This window comes from Pelodiscus sinensis, chromosome 23 (assembly GCF_052426305.1).
Source record: "Pelodiscus sinensis isolate ZL-2025 chromosome 23, ASM5242630v1, whole genome shotgun sequence".
Lineage (NCBI taxonomy): Eukaryota > Metazoa > Chordata > Testudines > Trionychidae > Pelodiscus > Pelodiscus sinensis.
The window spans coordinates 26,733,056-26,748,528 of record NC_143074.1 but is presented as its reverse complement, the minus strand read 5'-3'; the positions used below and the strand labels follow the sequence as shown (position 1 = coordinate 26,748,528).

At 46.4% G+C, this 15,473-nt stretch overlaps 1 long non-coding RNA gene across 1 annotated transcript in view; it reads left to right on the top strand.

The window, feature by feature from the left end:
• Positions 1-15,103, top strand: part of LOC112547049 (uncharacterized) — a 131,618-nt gene extending 116,515 nt beyond the window's left edge. The window contains exons 6-7 of the long non-coding RNA XR_003090792.3: positions 12,699-12,760; positions 14,243-15,103. This is a non-coding gene — a long non-coding RNA (uncharacterized LOC112547049). The remainder of the gene's footprint in view (positions 1-12,698; positions 12,761-14,242) is intronic.
• The last annotated feature ends 370 nt before the right edge of the window (positions 15,104-15,473 follow it).

Below are 15,473 nucleotides of genomic sequence, written 5' to 3'. Positions count from 1 at the left end.
TTCCCCGTTACAAGTTGATTACTGTGCCAAAAGTTCAAGAGCTGAGTCCTGAACCTGTGAAGTCATTTTTTGTTACAAGATTCCCAGGAGAGGCCATATTTTTTTCCTCCAGATGTCCTAATTCAGCCAGCGCAGTGTTATTTGTCTGTTTGTTTATTTAATAGTAGCTCTATACCATCAAACGACTCTCTCACCTAGCACAAAGAGGCTGCACAGCTGTGCTAGCTTGCATATCGTGTAGACGGAGCTCTTTAGTGTAAGCTAACACTACTTTAAAGAGCACTGCACGGTGGGGAAGCAAGATGGACATAAAAGGGTGGGTCCTGGGATAGGAAAAAATCTGGTCTTGGTGGTCTGGGTCCTGCAGAACTGCTGCAGGAAGCAGGACGATGGGAGAGAGGGAGCGCTCATTCCTTGAAATGGAACGGCCTCGCTCCTGAGCCCACGCATTGCCAAAAAGCATTAGCGTTGTAGGCATGGTCTCTGCGTGGTGAGGAAAAGCTCTGAGGGTTGAGAGGACGGACTCGCACTCTTGCTTCATGGTGCTTATGATTTTAACGTAAGGCTCTAAAAGAGTGACACCATTGGAATCACACTTGAGTGTGCTGATTTTTTCCCTTGCAAAGTCTTTGGAGACCTGGGCAAAAAGAGGGGAAATCTGTGTGGCCTTGAAACCTTATATAATGTTTCTCTGTTGGGCCAATAAAAAGTATCCTATTCATTATTTTGTCTGCTCAAATCTTGAAGGAAACATCAGGCTGAGTAGGAAAAAAGTTCTGTGGTTACAGCTCTTATAATCTCCGAGCTTTCCCCAAATACCCCCCACCTCTAAGCTCCATCTCCAAACACTCGACCGTGGAAGTGATAACCTGCAGACTTGGCAGTGAACATGACGTTTTACTGAGGGAGCTTACACAAATATTATGTCAAGTGAAATGAGGGTTTAATTCTATTATCTGTAGCTTTTCTTTCCCTGGGTCAAAAGTACAGCAAGTGGTCATGTTGTCTTTGTAGCCCAAGAGACAAAAGACCTGTTTTTAGACCAAATAATTAGTCATCCAGAACTAATGTCTCACAGCACTAACCACTACGGAACGCTTCAGAGTGATCTAACCCTGTCTGTAGTTCTCGACCAGCAGCCTTTCCGAAGGGCCAGAAGGAACTTGTTTCTAACTTTGTCTTAGGGGAGTCTCTCGGGGTGATGTGGAATGGGAGACATCACCATGGATACAGTGGCGAGGGAATGAAGTCACTTAGCATAGCATGAGGAAACCACACAGCCTGGCAGCATCTCCCCGAATGTTGCACTGAGTGCCTTCATTCCCTGCTGCTCTGTGGTGCAGCATGCGAGGGCTGTGGGCACCTTGGGCCCAGCTGTGGGTGGGCTCTCGGAGCTGCGGTGACTGGAGTAATGCACTACACGGTGTGCCACTCCGCACAGGAGACTCAGGAGCCCCGGCAGTGCAGATAGAGCCACTTCTCTGTTGCTCTGGAGTCTGGAAGGATCCTTTCACCGCAGCCCCCCAGAGAAAAGCATGGGTCTGGTGCAGACTCAGTTGGCCCTGAGTTCTAAGATGCCTAACCTGGCGTGGCTGGAGTAATTATCCCCGTGGTAACTGCTGCTCCTGGAGGTGGCTGGCATGTCCCTGCAGCCCCTGAGAAAGTCAGAGCAGGGACTCTCCACACGCTGAGAACCCCTGTGACTGGCAAAACTGGGGGGACTCTGACAGGATTTGAAGGAACAGAGGGGGACCTCGGAGAATTTTCAAGCTGGGGAATGTCACGTTACTGGATATTAAAGGGAGCAGCCAGATCACTGCTGTGCCCACCGGGGGGGGGGGAGAGGTTGCCCCAAAGTCTGTTCAAAGGGGGCCATGTGAGGTGTCAAATGAAAGCTCATGTTCTACTGATTCTGTGTGTGCTACTCGTGTACGTGTGTGATGTCTGTGTGTGGAGTTATGAATATGGACTCTGTGCTGATACCGGCCTGCACTGTCTGTTGTAAAGAACAATTGTTCCTTTTGACTATGCTAATTAGCAAGGCTCCAGGGACAATGACTCTCAAGGTGCCCAATACACACCTGAGGGATGCGTCTGGGAACCTGCAAACCAGCCAGGGCAGAATGGCTGCCAGCACGTGAAATAGAGATCGGTCACTTAACCATGTGACCATGAGGCAGACTCCATCTTGCCTTCAATTCTGCTACTAATTCCAGATGCAGCCTTGTGAGGAGCAGCGAGCTGGGAAGAATCGTTGGCCCATGCTGACACAGGATGTACACCAGAGACTTTGAATCTAGCAGTTTGTAACATCTCTGCTGAGAGCCTGCATCGAGAACTGGGTGATTCGATGCTTGTAACGTATTCTCCTTAACAACCTCACTCTCAGGCTTTTCTTTCTTTTATTAATAAACCTTTAGATTTTAGATTCTAAAGGACTGGCTCAGCCTGATCTTGTGGGTAAGATCCAAAGTGTAAATTGACCGGGGATCTGTGGCTGGTTCATTGGGACCAGAAAGACCCATTTGGGGTAGGTGAGATTGGGTTCTATAACCCCTCACCTGTGTGTTAGGCCTGGGGCTGATTGTGGCAAAGGGAGAGCTGGAGTGTTAGAGGGGTTTTGTTCACGAGGCTTCCTGCTGGCTGGAAGCGCTCAGTGTGACTGGTCTGTGGGCTATTTGGGAACAGTCTTCAGTCAGGGGCTGTAAGGAGCCCTGAGTTTGAGCAATTCGCCTTGAGCAGATGCCCTCAGCGGTGCTCAGACCTGGCCAGACCCATTACAGGGAGCAAATAGTTAAGCAATCAGTTTGTAAACATCTAGAGATAACAGTCAGCATGGATTTGTCAAGAATAAATCATGTCAGACCAACCCAATAGCGTTCTTTGACAGGGTAACAAGCCTTTTGCATAGGGGCAGTAGTAGAAGTGGTATATCTAGAATTTAGTAAGGCTTTTGATCCAGTCTTGCATGACCTTCCCATTAACAAACTAGGGAAATACAAATTGGATGGAGCTACTACAAAGTGAGTGCATAACTAGTTGGTTAACTGTTCTCAGAGAGTAGTTATAAATGGTTCACAGTGATGCTGGAAGACAAATGCCATACCATGGGTGGGGGAAAGAAAGACATCCCAGCACAGGCAGTTTTGAAGCCCGTCTCCCAATGATCAAGTAATGCCAATTGAACCCACCTGCATTCACTGATGGATTTCTCATTGGTTTGTAGGCAAAGGTGGGATGTTGCCCAAAGATTGCCAAGTCCAGTCTATTTGTCTCCTTACAAAGGTCTGGCTGTATGTTGTACACAGTAGCTTGGGGGCTTTAGCTGTGTAACAGAGTGTCTTGTGCCTTACAGGCTGGGGTGAGCCTGTTGCCAACCCGCTCTGAGTACGAATGAGTCACACCTGGGAATGCATCAGGTGCTTTCCCTATAAAAGCAGCAGAAGGCTGCAGTGGAAGAGGAGGGGGAGAGGCTGTTAAGAGGAGCAGGCATCAGGAGGGAGCCCTGGGATGTGGGAGACACCTGGGAGTGAGAAGAGGCTTTTTAGGTCAGGTGGACTTGTGCTAGACTTGAGTTGGGGCTGAGGGATTATTTAATAAATGCAGAGCTCATAGAGGGGTATTTTGGGCCACAACAAGCCTTTGGGTGAAGTTTACTGAGCAGTCTGAGAGGGGAAAATCAGAGGGGTGCCTGGGGTGTGGCCACTTTCTAATGAGTCATTTTAATGAGACAAGGTGAGAGAGGTCATATCTTACATTGGGCCCACTTCTGTGGGTGAGAGAGGCTGCTCTTTTTCAGGGCTGGGAGAGGTACTCCAAGCTCCCAGCCAAGTATAAGGCGGAACAGATTGTTAGCATAAGTAGTTGTGACTATTCCAAGGCAGTGGTTCTCAACCAGGGGTCTGCATACTTCTGGGAGTATGCTACAACTAGATATTTGCCTAGTTTTACATTGGGCTACATAAAAAGCTCTAGTGAAGTCAGTGCAAACTGAAATTTCATGCAGACAGTGATTTGTTCATGCTGCTCTCTATATTCCAATCCATTAATTATATTGTTATATGATAAAAATGAGAATAAGCCATTGTTTTCAGTAACACTAAGTGTGACACTTTTGTGTTTTTATGCCTGACTGTGTAAGGAAGTAGTTTGTAAGAGGTGAAGCTTAAGGGAATGCCTGACAAATCAGGGCCCTGAAAGTAGTCTGGAAAGGCTGAGAGCTTCTGTTCTAGAGGACCATTCAAGGCAGAGTGTCCTATGACCGCTCAGTATTGTAGGAACAACAGGGCTACAACTACGCTGCAGATGAGTTATTTTAATGTCTATATCTAGAGTTTGGTTGCGCATTATAAGAGCGACCACACTGGATCAGACCAATGGTCCATCCTGCCCAGTGTCCAGTCTGCCACCAGTGGCCAATGCCAGATGGCCCAGAGGGAACGAACAGAACAGGGAATCATCAAGGCCATGTCTACACTTTAGAGAACATCAAAGCTGCCGCAGTTGATCTTCCGGGGTGTGAATTAGTGGGTCTAGTGAAAACACACTAATTTGAACTGAGAGGGGGCTCCCGTTGGCGCCAGTAGTCCTGCTCCTATGAGAGTAAGGGAAGTCAAAGTGAGAGCATGCTCCCATCAACCTCCTGCTCTGCAGACAGCGCCAAAAAGTGATCTAAGATCCTTCAACTCCAGCTACATAATCAGCGTAGCTGGAGTTGTGTATCTTAAGTCAACTTTCTCCTTTACTGTAGACCAGACCCACATGATCCCACTCCTATCACCCATTTCCAGCCTCTGACAAACATTCCTGCCCATCCTGGCCGATAGCCATTGATGGACCCATCCTCCATGAATCTATCTCGCTCTTTTTTGAATCCTGTTAAAGTTCTAGCCTTACCGCATCCTCTGGCAAGCAGTTCCACAGGCTGATCATGCATTGTGTGAAGAAATACTTCCTTTTCTTTGTTTTAAAGCTGCTACCTATTAATTTCATTTGGTTACCCCTACTTCTTGTATTATGAGAAGGAATAAATACTAACTTTTCCTTATTCACTTTCTCCACACCAGTTATAATCTATCATATCCCCCCCCCCCGTCTCCTCTTTTCTAAGTCGTTTTAATCTTTTTTCTTATGGCTGCTCTTCCAAACCCCTAATCATTTGTGTTGCCCTTTTGTGAACTTTTTCCAATGCCAAGAGATCTTTTTTTAGATGAGGCGACCACTTCTGTACTCAGTATTCAAGATTAGGGTGTACCATGGATTTATACAGAGGCAATGTCTTAGTCTCTATCCCTTTTGAAATGATTTCTAACATTGTTTGCTTTTTTGACGGCTGCTGCACACTGAGTGGATGCTTTCAGAGAACTGTCCACAATGACTCCAAGATCTCTTGAGTGGTAATAGCTAATTTAGTCCCCATCATTTTGTATATATAGTTGTATGGAGTAAATAAATCAACCCTGGTTCCACAAGATCTGAGCTGGCCTCTGGGAAAGGAACCCAAGTTCAAGTATCATTATCTAATGTTGGACCCCAGAGCAAAGTGGCCCAATCTCAGTGGCCATTGGGCTAATGTGCTTTGCCATCAGAAGAGCACTCCTGATAATGTTCAAAGTGGCCCACTTTCCTGCTCTGCCTTGTTAAGATGTTGGGTGCTGCTGCTGCCAAGCCAGGCAAAAGCTGGCCAGCGTCTGGCTACTCTGGGGAAACCTGAAGTGGAACACAGAGTCAGTTTAGCACCTTCAGCTTCTTTCTTTTGGCACGATCTTAACCTATAATGGAAAAATTTTAAAAAACCCAACGAATAGTCTAGTAGCACCTTAAAGACCAACAAAATGTGTAGATGTTGAATGTTTCGTTAGTCTTTGAGGTGCTACTAGATTATTGGTCTGTACCCTCTGAAGCTTTTTAACCTACAATGTAACGTGAACACACGGGGGCAGGCTTGTGCCTGTCCAGTACCGCCGGTCTCTGCAGTGACGCTGCCTTGCCTTTGCAAAGCAAGTGCGGCTGGGCAGTGATCACCGAGCAGACGCTATGCACCTGGGGCATGCCCCACATGCTCAACAGGAAGAAAGACCTTTCCTTCCTGTTTGCAGTGATGAGTTCCTGCTTCTGGCTCTCGGGGGAGAGGCCTAGAGCGGTTCAGGATCCTCTGTGCTGAAATGGCGCCGCTTTCATCACTCCAACAACTACCTAACAGGAGTTTCTTCCCTTGATGCACAAGCACCTCCCTACCCCCGGGGAGTGACATGAGCAGGTGGAGGTGGATGGCGAGACTGTGCTCTGCTTCCAGGACTCCTGTGCTGCAGAACCCCAACAAAGACACAGGCCTCAGCCTACCCTCTGAAGAAAAGCCAAATGCTCCACAGTGCAAAGCAGGGTGACGAATAGAGCAATGAAAAGGAGGAGTTGTGAGGTCACTTTGAGCTAGCTGCTTTGGTGGCTGGAAAGAGGACACGCCAGCATAAAGCAGAGCTGTAACACAGGGAGCCACGCTCTGAACTACTACTTTTGCTTCCTCGAGTGCTTGCTCATGTCAGTCCCATGTTAGTGTGGGCAGCCATGTGCACTCACAGGAGATTTCTGCCTTAGTGTTGTGTCCGTAGGGCCAGCTGTAGCACCACCATGGTGCTTCCATGCAGTGATATGTTAAGTGCTGCTGGCCCTGTGCTCTCAGTTCCTTCTTATCTCCTGTGGTAATTAGTCCAAGTGCCTTGTCCTCAGCAGACCTCAGGCCTTAGCCCTTTGTAAATAGTTAGGTTATTGTGTTTGTAAGTAGTTGTAAGTATTGCTGCTAGCTAGCAATGAGAGTCCCAGCTGGGACCCTGCCCCAGGTGAGGCATGCCCCACTCGCCCATACAGCAGGCCGATGCTCGTCAGTGGTCCATGTGACGTAGTGGGGGTACCTTGCTGGTTGCTATGCTGGGCGGGGGGCTGTGGGTGACCCCCACTGGCTGCTGTCTGTACCATGGCCCAACCGAGTAGCTGATGGGACAGGGAGGTGATCTGTTCAACTGGTTACCTCCCAGGGAGAGGAACAAAAGAAGGTGGAATGCCGCCCCTGGCTGGGGGGCAGGGCTGGAAGAGAGTTAGTTAGTTGCTGTCTGGTATCATGGAGGAGACAGCCTAGGGAAGGGGCTGGGATTTAGGGGCCCAGTCTCCCCCATCTCAAGGGGGGCTGAGGCATCCTAGGCCTGCCCTGTAACCAGATTACATCTGTGCTCTGCTGTATCCTGGAGAAGCAATAAACTCCCTCTATTCTACTGGCTGGTGGAGTCTGTCCATGCCACTACGGGGGTGCAGGAGGCAGGGGACCCCGATGCACCGTCACAGTCCACACAACAGTTGTCTCAAGTGTCCAAAGAGAGCCACAGGAGGACAAATGTCATATTTGTAAAAACATTCTCTAGTTTTCTGGGGCACCAGCACTCCCTCCGCTTTATTTTGGGCAGGCACCATTTCCAGTGTACAGCAATGCCCTTCGCTCTCGGAGACATCGAGGAGTCCAGATGTATCCGTATCTCCATGACTGGCTGATCAAGGCAGGTCTCCAGGTCAGGAGCAGAAGCATCTCGACCTGGTATGTTCCACATGTCGTGACCTGGGGCTGATGATAAATGACAAGGCGTCAACCCTAACCCCAGTACAAGGTATAGAATTCTTTGGAGTGGGTCTCGACTCCACTTGGGCCAGTGCCTCCCTCAACAAGGTGAGCTCATTGCAAGCCAGTGGAGCCTCCCACTTACCGCCACCCACATATGAGAGACTGCTGGTCCAAATGGTGGCGTGTACTTATGTGGTCTGGCGCACACATCTCCGCCTCAGGCCCCTTCAGGCATGGCTAGCGTCAGTCTGTGTCCCCAACCAACACATGGGCCAGATAGTCAGGATTCTGGATGAAGTATTCTTGTCCTTCAGCTCGTGGCAGGTTCCCACGCTGCTGCTAGAAGGAGTTCCCTTCATGACCCCAGTCTTGTCAGCAACCTTGGTCTCTGATGCATCAGACCTGGGATGGGGAGCACATCTGGGTACCCTCAGCACCCAAGGTCGCTGGTCCAGTCATGATCACACCCTGCATATCAATGTCAGGGAATTCAGTGCAGTTCGACTGGCCTGCCACGTGTTTCTGTCTCAGACTCAAGATAGGGTGGCTCATGTGTTTGAGGACAGTACGGCCATGGACTGCTATATCGCCAGGCGGTCTGCCCTCTGCCAGGAGGCCATTTGACTTTGGGACTTTTGTCTGCAGCACAACACCCATCTTGTAGCTGCTTCCCTTCCGGGCCAGGAACACTTTGGCAGTTCGACTAACTGGGACGTTCTCGTCTTGCCCAAATGGTCCCTGCATCCAGAGGTGGTCAGTTCTGTCTTCTGAAGTTGGGGAACTCCCCTGGTGGACCTGTTCATGTCCAGGCACAACAGGAAATGCCATAGGCGCCTACTTCTGCTCTAGCCCTGATGTACACCTTCCCTCCACTGCCATTGCTCCCCTGGGTCTTCACAGAGATCAAACAGGGCAGGTGAGGATCATCCCACACAGTGCTACGCCAGCTCTGGGTCAGCCCCCCTACGGGTAGTGACTCCGTTCCAGCTACCCCTCGGAGCAGACCTGTTTGTCTCAGAACCATGACAGTCTGTTGCTCCCAAACCTGGCGATGCTGCATCTGACAGCCTGAATGTGCGCAAGCAGCAGTGTTCGTCAGGTGCAGCGCATCTTCCTGGGTCCATTTAGTGGCCCTCTTGGCCTTCCATCTGCAGTTTGGTCTTCGCTCAGTATATCGCTGCCAGCTTCCCGAAGGGTCTAGAGCATCTCTCCCCACAAGGTCGACTCTCAGTTTCATTTGAGTCAGGACATTTACTTCCCAGTCTTATTCCCAAAGCTGCATAAATCGGAGATGGAGCATAGGCTTCTTGCCCTGGGTGTCCGAAGGGCCTGGCCTTCTACACTGACAGAACCAGGCCGTTCCATGAGCCAGCACAGTTATTCATGGCAGAGGCTGACAGGATTAAAGGTTGCCCTGTATCCACCCAAAGAATTCCTGCTGGGATCTTGGCCAGCAGTCGCTATGCCAAAGCAAAGGTGCAACCACCTGGGCTCAGGCCTCCTCGACGCCTTTTGGCCCATGGGCCTATTCAGGATATCTTTCGAGCAGCCACGAGGTGCATCTCTCCCTGGCTTTGCTACCCATTTTTTGCTGACCGAGAGGATGCTGGCGTTGGTAGGCTGACACTGCATGTCACTAAGCAGTGAACATGGAGCCCATCACAGTGGCTATTGCTTGTGAGTCACCTAAAGTGGAAACAACATGACCAAGCCCTTGAAGAAGAAAAAACGGTCACCTCTACCTTGTGTAACTGTTGTTCTTCAAGATGTGCCACTCTTGTCTATTCCATTTCTCACTTTCCTACCTGCTGTTGGAGTTGCTGGCAGGCAGGAACACAGAGTGCATCAGGCCATGGTACCTAATATACCGTCACATGGGAGTGCCACTGCAGATGCTGCCATGGCTGGCCCTCTGGCTACAGCTAAGGCAGAAACCTCCAGCAACTGTGCCCGCAGCGCGCACACTGGAATGGCCATGAGCATCATAAGAACATAAGAACGGCCATACTGGGTCAGACCAAAGATCCATCTAGCCCAGTATCCTGTCTGCCAGCAGTGGCCAATACCAGGTGCCCCAAAGGGAAGGATCGCAACAGGTAATCCTCGCGTAATCACTTGCCTGTCACCCACCTCCAGAGAAACAGAGGCTAGGGACACCATTCGTATTCATCCTGGCTAATCGCCATTGATGGACATAACCTCCATGTATCTATCTAGCTCTTTTTAAAACCAATCTTATTAAGTTCTAGCCTCCACCAGATCCTCTGGCAAAGAGTTCCACAGGTTGACTGTGCGCTGAAAGAAGAAAAATGTCCTTTTGTTTGTTTTAAACCTTCTGCCTATTGATTTCATTTGGTGACCCCTAGTTCTTATATTGTGGGAATAAGTAAATAACTTGTCCTTATTCACTTTATCCATACCAGACTTGATTTTATAGACCTCTATCATATCCCTCCGAGTCTCCTCTTTTCCAAGATGAAAAGTCCAAATCTTTTTAATCTCTCTTCATATGGGACCTGTTCCAAATCCCTCATCATTTTTGTTGCCCTTTTCTGAACCTTTTCCAATGCCAATATATTTTTTTGAGATGAAGCGACCACATCTGTACGCATTATTCAAGATGTGGGCGTACCATGGTTTTATATAGAGGCAATAAGATATTTCCTGTCTTATTTTCTATCCCTTTTTTAATGACTCCTAACATTCTATTTGCTTTTTTGACTGGTGCTGCACATTGAGTGGATGTTTTTAGAGAAGTATGCACAATGACTCCAAGATCTCTCTCTTGAGTAGTTGTAGCTAAATTAGTCCCCATCATATTGTGTGTATAGTTGGGGTTATTTTTTCCAGTGTGCTTTACTTACATTTATCAATGTTTAATTTTATTTGCAATTTTGTTGCTCAAACACTTAGTTTGGTGAGATCTTTTTGAAGCTCTTCACAGTCTGCTTTGGTCTTAACTATCTTGAGCAGTTTGTGTCATCTGCAAATTTTCCCACCTCACTGTTTACCCCTTTCTTTAGATCATTTATGAATAAGTTGAATAGGATGGGTACCAGGACAGACCCTTGGGGGACCCTACTCTCCATTCGGAAAACTGAACATTTATTCCTACCCTTTGTTTCCTGTCTTCTAACCTGGTATTAATCTAAGAAAGGATCTTCCCCCCTATCCCATGACAACTTACTTTACTTAAGAGCCTTTGGTGAGGGACCTTGTCAAAGGCTTTCTGGAAATCTATCCACTGGTTCCCCCTTGAACACATGTTTATTGACCCTCTCAAAGAACTCTAGCAGATTAGAAGCTTCAGGGAGTTTTGTTTAAGTGCTACCAGACCATTTGTTGTTTTTTAACAACACATTAGTAAGGCATGATTTCCCTTTACAGAAACCATGTTGACTTTCCCCCCAACAAATTATATTCATCCATGTGTCTGGCAATTTTATTCTTTACTATAGTTCCAACTTATTTGCCTGGTACTGACGTTAGACTTACTGGTCTGTAATTGCCAGGATCACCTCTAGAGCCCTTTTTAAATATCGGCATCACGTTAGCTATCTTCCAATCATTAGGTGCAGGGGCTGATTTAAAGGATAGGTTACAAACCACAGTTAATAGTTCCGCAGTTTCCCAATTGAGTTCTTTCAAAACTCTTGGGTGAATGCCATCTGGTACGGGTGGCTTGTTACTGTTAAGTTTATCATCTCAATCATCCAAGGGCCCCACTGGTTGTTTAGCCGACTTCCTGCTTTTGATGTACTTAAAAAACATTTTACTATTACTTTTTGAGTTTTTGGCTAGCTGCTCTTCAAACTCCTTTTTGGCTTTTCTTATTATATTTTTACTCTTGATTTGACAAAGTTTATGCTCCTTTCTATTTTCCTCACTAGGATTTAACTTCCACTTTTTAAAAGATATATTTTTATCTGACACTGCTTCTTTTACCTGGTTGTTAAGCCACGGTGGCACTTTTTTGGTTCTCTTACTGTGTTTTTTAATTTGGGGTATACATTTAATTTGGATCTCTGTTATGGTGTCTTTGAAAAATTTCCATGCAGCTTGCAGAGATTTTACTTTTGTCATTGTACCTTTTAATTTCTGTTTAACTAACTTCCTCATTTTTGTGTAATTCCCCTTTCTGAAATTAAATGCCACCATGCTGAGCTGCTCAGGTGTTTTTCCCACCACAGGGATGTTACATTTTATTACATTATGGTCACTATTTCCAAGTGGTCCAGTTATATTTACCTCTTGAACCAGATCCTGCGTTCCACTTAGGACTAAACCAAGAATAGCCTCTCCCCTTATGGTTTCCAGAACCAGCTGTTCCAAGAAGCAGTCATTTAAGGTATCAAGAAATTTAATCTGTCATCCTGTCCTGAGGTGACATGTACCCAGTCAATATGGGGATAGTTGAAATCCACCACTATTATCGAGTTTTTTAATTTGATAGCCTCTCTAATCTTCCTTAGTATTTCATAGTTACTATCACTGTCCTGATCAGGTAGTCGATAATATATCCCTATAACTATATTCTTGTTATTGGAGCATGGAATTATTATCCATAGAGATTCTATAGAACACTTTGACTCATTTATGATTTTTACTTCATTTGATTCTACATTTTATTTCACGTATAGTGCCACTCCCCTGCCAGAATGACCTGTTCTGTCCTTCTGATCTATTTTATACCCTGGTATAACTATGTCCCATTGAGTGTCCTCATTCCACCAAGTTTCCATGATGCCTATTATATCAATATTCTCCTTTAAAACTAGGCACTCCAGTTCACCCATTTTACCATTCAGACTTCTAGCATTTGTGTATAAGCACTTTAATCATTTGTCACGGTTTATCTGTCTGCCATTTCCTGATGTGTTAGACTCTTTTTCATTTGATTGTGTCTCATCTGATGTGACTCGTACTTCCATCCTCTCCTCCTGACTAGAGCATAGAAAGTAGGTCTCTATTAATAGAACCTCCCCTAATCGATGTCTCTGTCCAATCCATGTGCTCCTCCGCACCTATCGGCTTTCCCCCAGTTACAAAAGGGAGTTAACCGTTTTTTTCTATCTCTGCTCTGTATTGATAGATCCAGTCACACAATCTTCCTGAGAGGAATTGGCTTCCCAGCTGGCCCTGGTTACATGGCAGGTAGGGTACTCTTCTCATGTGCTGTATGAGCCAGGGCTTTGGGGTAGGCTCAGATACAGAGTCATCTCCATTGCATGTAAGAACCAGAGCTTCTAGACAAGCTGCTACAATATCTATAAAGCATCACATGTGCCCATAATCACAGCCAATGGGTTTAACACTCCCTGGCTGCGTCTAGACTGGCTTGATTTTCCGGAAATGCTTTTCACGGAAACGTTTTCCATTAAAAGCATTTTCGGAACAGAGCGTCTAGATTGGCACGGATGCTTTTCCGCAAAAGCACTTTTTGCGGAAAAGCGTCTGAGCCAATCTAGACATGCTTTTCCGCAAAAAAGCCCCGATCGCCATTTTCGTGATCGGGGCTTTTTTGCGGAAAACAAATCTCAGCTGTCTACATTGGCCCTTTTGTGCAAAAGCTTTGCGCAAAAGGACTTTTGCCTGAATGGGAGCAGAATAGTATTTCCGCAAGAAGCATTGATTTCAGACAGTAGGAAGTCAGTGCTTTTGCGAAAATTCAATGGCCAGTATAGACAGCTGGCAGGTTTTTCCAGAAAAGCGGCTGATTTTCCGGAAAAACTGGCCAGTCTAGACACAACCCTGTGAATCTGATCCCTTGTATGCAGCAAAGGGTGTGGGTCTTGCTGCTCTGGAGACTGAAATCCTACATCCAATGAGTAAATCTGAGCACTGGCACACACTTGCCCATGTGCCAGAGCCTTGGCTCGCAGGGACACCGGGGCCTGGCTGAAAGGTGTTAGCCAGCACCTACTGACAAGCTGGGGTTTTGTGAGGTGGACATTGGTCCACTAAAAATGGACTAAATCCCTCAACTTGATTCACATAAACCACCCAGCACCTTGTAGATGATAGAAACTTGGCCACCGAAGTTCTGCTCAACAGTCAAACCATAATTTCTGTCCTGCTGCAAATTCCCAGTGCCTTCTGTCATACTGTTAGTCAAACACTGCAGGGAGAACGCTGAATGAAATGGTTAATGCACAAAAATTTGCTTTAATAAAGAAGAAACTTTGAAAAATGTGTTTCATTTTCAGCGTGTGCTAGAATAACAAAACCCAGTGATATTGGTATGATAGTTACAAGTGAGATAGTCCTTAGCCCTAAGAGATGCTTTGCAGAGTCTGTTTGGACAGATGGCATGCTGTCCTTTAGCTTTAAACCTATTACTTAAATTTTCCACATAACAACTTCCCAAAGATGCCTTTGAAAATTTCTAAAGGAAACATGTACTTAATACTTTAATGTAATCAGGTTTGATTCAATACAGATTGTTCAGAAGCACCAAATATCTGTGGATGTATCTTGGGTTGTATCTAAATCTGTACTTCCGTGCATAGTTCTGTGTCTGAAAGCAATCCTGAGCCGCATCGTCTGTGAAACAGCCTGGTGAGCTTAGCAGAAATATGAACCATCTGAGTTGTGATGCCACTAAACCGTGCATCTTCCCTTTGTCTGTTTTGATAGATCTTGATCCTCTGAGGACATGGAAGTATGTTTTAGTCCAGCATCTGTAAAAAATACCCCACTGGATTCTGGAAAGAACAACATTCAGCTCAAATCCATCCCCCTCCTCTTTTGTTTTCAGCTACTGTCTGTCCAGCCTATGAAATTAGCACAAATACCCCCAAGAAATAGAATCCTGTGCACAGCTTGAATCAAATACATTGCACCCAATAAGGAGTTGCCCTCTGACTTCCAAATGATGTTTAATCTCTGAAGCAGGTGTAGTTGCCTTGTACAATCGGCACGTCATTTTTATGGGTTAAACAAATGGCTGCATTATTTTCCTTCAGACCTCATTGTTCTACAACAGCAGCTGGAACATAAGGTCAAAGCTGAAAAAAAAAAGACCTAAGAACTGTCTACTCCACTCTGTTGATTCCATAAGTGAGACATGAGGCCTGAGAAAATGCCCTCTGTGAAGTAGAATCAATACTGACCAATGGGGATTATTGCCGAATGGTTATACACACCTTGGGCAGACAGACCTACAAGTGGATTCCCAGCAGGTAGCCAGGCTAACTTCATGTGTGTCCTGCGGGAGAGATCAGACCTGGGACTGTCACCCTGCTTAGGCCAGTGGGAGGAATGCCGAGTTTCTCTTTTCCGGGTTCATGGGTTCCTATGGCATTTCCAGACATGGGCAGCTTAGTGTCTCTGATTTTGCACAGTAGCTTGTTAGCATCATAACCAAGTGGGAGTTTAATTTATGGAGACCATGGCAAGTCACTAATCAGTTTGGGTGTTTAAAAATCAACTACAAACTGCTGTGTCTGGACAGGAATCATTTTAATAACACCAACCCCAGCATATTTCAATACAGCATTTTTTTTATAAATTCAGACCAAAATCAATAGGTTTTGGAGTGCATTGCAATGGTTGTGAGGACTCTGCATTTGTCTTGGGGAACTGGCACTACTTTCTTGCATTATTCATTGTTTCAGACCCCATCGATCGGGTATAAAAATCATCATGGCACGTAGGTACCCACCCGTCAGGAGTAGCTGCAGCATCCCACAGTGTTCCCTGTAGCTATGAGGCCTGACGTATCAATGAGATCATACATTTCATCACCATTTGTGAACCCGGTACTTTTGCCACATAGCCGCAGTGCAGGAGAGACGGATTCCTGTGTGCTTTGAGAGGTGTGTGTGTGGACACCAAATCTCGGTTACTAGTTCCTGTTCAGTCAGCA